Genomic DNA, 4,118 nt, shown 5'->3' with positions numbered 1-4,118 from the left:
AACACAGAGGCTTGACTCGTTTTGAGTCGGGTCGCTACAGAGATGGTATCAGAGCACATGTTGACTGTAGGACGTGACCCTAGAAACTGGAAATTGCTTAGGAAAGGATCTCTCAAATTTTTTATTTTCAAGAACACCTTTCACTTCTCATCTCTTCTGATTTCATCAAATATTCTCTCTCACCTCCACTAGTTAGACAATACCCTTACCCCTTTGACCACATGAAGGATCAACTGAGTCCCACTTCATAGTAAAGAGGATTTCATCATGCAGTTGAAGCTACACCTATTGAAGACTCTCAAGACCTGAAGAATTGGAAGACCCTGAAGCGTTCGAATATTTATATGACCATTAGAAGTCCAAACCCCTTTTATGTACCCACGTTAGATGCGATGAATTGTGAGCCGTCATTGGTGTGTGTTTTCCGACGGCCACAACTAAAAATCTTTTCTCAAAAATATTGTTTGTATTGTGTGTATCTCCCTCCCTCTCTTACCCGTCTCATCCCCAAAACCTCAACCCTATCAGATGGAGTATGAAGCTGGACTTGTAGTCTCTGGACCAATGACCCGGCTGGAAGCTGAAATATGGATTCAGAACATGGAGAACCACTTCGGGAACAACTTGATTTTAAGGAAGTATGAAGTGGAACACGCTCTTCAGTACTTTACACAAAGTGCTGCAATCTGGTGGAAAATGCACCATGCCATACAAGGATTTAGTGGAGCAGAAACTTGGGACGAATTCAAGAAGACCCTGTTAAGATCCCGTCTCATTCGGAAGTGCTATGATAATCCGAAGGAGAAGACTTGTGCATGCAAGATCTGTGGAGAAATAGGACACACCCAGGAAGAACACAAGGATGGATGCACTCATTGTGAAGAAAATCACCCAACTGAGGAGTGCCCAAGTAGTCAGGTGACTTGTTTCTTGTGTGAAGGAACCACCCACTACCCAGCCCAGTGTCACCTTTACCCCAAGGTGCGACAAGTTGTCAAGCAGTAGAAAGATGATGTGAAGGAAACACTCAAGAAGAAGATTCTAGAAGAGCCAGTGATGAACGAAAATATTGAAGACCCTGATGGACAAGGTCTGACCAGATTTTTCTCCAATGCATGCTACTCATGTGGAGAAGAAGGACATTATTCACAGGACTGCACGAAGAGAAGCCAGGAATATCTGGGATACTTCCCGACGGAAGAAGTGGAGTTTGATCCGCTTGAAGTAGAAGAACTGGCCAAGATGAAGGAGTCCGGAAAGAAGAAAAAGTACCCTCGGAAGAACCAAATCTCTGCAGACATAGACCTGAGTCATGTCAGATGTTACAAGTGTATGAAATTTGGCCACCACAAATACATGTGCTCAGGAAGGAAGTCGGGAACCCAAGGAGCAAAAGCAGAAGCTAAGAAGCCTCGAGACTTGTCAGAAATCATTTGCTTTTGTTGCAAGGAAGCAGGACATTTTGCCAGCGATTGTCCACAAAGGAAGAAAGCTAGAATGGAGTAGTTAAGTTTGACCATGGAAATAAGTGTAATCCGAAGCACTCTTGTTTTTCATAAGATCATGGAGTGAAATTTTTGTAACAGAAGTCCCTGAGATTGTAATAACATCATGAATAAATGGAATTTATTGTCTCATGATTGCCTATGTTGAAAATGTATGCGTTGTTTCTCTACGAGCAAAGCTCTCTGAACAATTATGAGGATATGAGAAAATATGGTCTATGCAGGCATGAGTATAATTCATTTAAGTGTGGTAGTAATCGGCAACCCCACAAGATCCATTGAGTAGGAGTGTACCATGATTACCAAGGAGACACATACATTCCTCTGAGTACCTATTTACTGACACCTACAGATGACAACTCTCTACGAGTCATTCCTCAAGGGCCCAGAAACGATCATGACCCTGACCAGTGATCATGATTACCCGAAAATCCTGAAGGACATGATGAAGCACATTCACCTTGAAGGAGATGCAGTCTACAAAGGCTAGCCATTCATGGAAAATGGAGTGGAACTTTGGTACGTGGAAGTACACCTCCACCATGTGAAAGGAGTTTGTCCAAAGACTATGGGGCAATACTTTTTCATTTCACGTGTACCACGAGCAACCTTCTTTGATGCTGTTCCTAAAGCTGCCATGGAAGCCATACGTCAGATCGGAGAAATACTTGAAGCAAGACTCCGTCATACCCAGGAATACCTGAGTGAAGTACGTGCGGAGATGATGGAGATGAAGCTAATGACCACCATGATGAAGCAAAAGATGGATGATTTCAAGGAGCACCTCGGAAAGTTCGAGTGGAACTAAGTACCTCCAAGAGAGGCAGATGAATAAAGTTGGCAGAAATGCTCGACCATACCGAACAATGTGGATGGCAGCATCTGTAATAGAGTACTTTTGAATTAGAGTTTTTGAGGAGAAATTAAGGATGTAATAAAGGATTGATTATGAAATGAATATGATCTATGGAAGAAGCTATGATGGATCGGCAAATGTTTTCTTAGGAGCATACGAAAACCTGAGAGTTGTGAAGATACGACAGATGTTTCGTTCAGCTTGCAGAACCAATGGATTATCCGAACTTCGTTCGTGGACAAGATAAATTCTGCAACGCTTGTGAGGATGCCCGAGTGTTAGAATGCGAGATTCGCTAAACCTTATACAGAGAAATGATTTGGGTGCAGAATGGATTGATCACCATGACGACTTACTCTTATCATTTATCTTGCTATTCGGAATGGTAAATCTGAGAGACTTACCCATATAGAGAGACGACGTTCTTTGAAGCTTTTGTTTAAGCCTTAGAATGGTATGATCAAAGCCCATGTACATGGCACTTGTTGTCACGCGTAGGAAATTTTATGGTGAGGATGAAACCAAGACCCCTTTCTCTGCAGGATAACCACAAATGGTAGACCACCATGAGAACCATCGATATGTTATTTAGAATTGACCACGAGACTGTCAGTTAAGAAGACCCAGTGACGGAAGAAGATTATATCAACGGGAGAGCATCACCAAAGGATTTAATATGAAGATTGTGCGATGTCAGTTGCCAAATCCCCAGAGGATCGTTAAAGCATTTTGAGGGACCAGTATCTCTCATTTTAAGTGTGGTAGCATCCCACCCTGCCGGAGATTGGATTTGTTAGAAGACCCCCAAACCCTAACCTTTCTTTCTAGCCTCTTCGAATCTCGAGGACGAGATTCATTTTAAGTGTGGTAGTTTGTAACATCCCAAAATTATAAATTTTGGAATGTTAATATAATTATTAGATTGATTGTTTGTTGGTTGCCTGAGTGATTGAAACTTTTGTGAAATTTGAAACCTTTCGAAACTTTTGAACGAGAGGGAATAAAATGACTTTCCCCTTCTCCGGTGAATTCAAATTCAGTTTTTTTTAATCAACGAGAGAAGATGACATGACTTCTTCAACTATAAAGAATTTGAACGGAGGTGTTTGCATTTGAATTTCCTTGCATTTCCATTCGTTTTCTTCGTGCAACACAATGCCGGGAAATACATTTCCAGAGAGGAGGAACATGACCCTCGAACCCACGGGCATTTTGAAAGTTATTTGAACCCTCAAACTTAGAGGATCATTTGAAAATTATTTGCAAAAAGAAATAATGCTTTTAGGGATTTTTGGAAAAATAATTTTTTTTCTGAAGTTTTCATTTTTGCCGCGGAAAAATGCCCATCATCTATATTTTATTTTCCTGATAATTTTAGTATATAAAACTCTTTATTCCGAATTGATTTGGTTTCCTTTTTAACGTTTTAGTTTCCTAGTTTTGAAAATAGGAAGGAGATCACTTTTATTAGGAAAAACTCTAGGTGGCCCATTAAGCACTTTCCAAATTTTGCCCAGGAGATCTTCTTCTTCCTCCTCTCTCCCACGTGACTCAGAAACCTTCCATCCATGGAGGAAGGAATCCCCTCCTTCCCGATCTCCCTCCTCCTTCCTTCCGGGCGCCATCCGAGACCGCCTATAAATTCCCACCGCCCTCCACTCTCCATTCTTCCCGAGAAAACCCCATCTCCTCCCCTCTAGCTCGCGCGCCCTCGCCGGAGTTATCACCGGAAAAACTTGCCAGGAGTTTCCTCCACC

This window comes from Hordeum vulgare, chromosome 3H (genome assembly GCF_904849725.1).
Source record: "Hordeum vulgare subsp. vulgare chromosome 3H, MorexV3_pseudomolecules_assembly, whole genome shotgun sequence".
Classification (NCBI taxonomy): Eukaryota; Viridiplantae; Streptophyta; class Magnoliopsida; order Poales; family Poaceae; genus Hordeum; species Hordeum vulgare.
Note: the sequence above shows the minus strand (reverse complement) of the source record.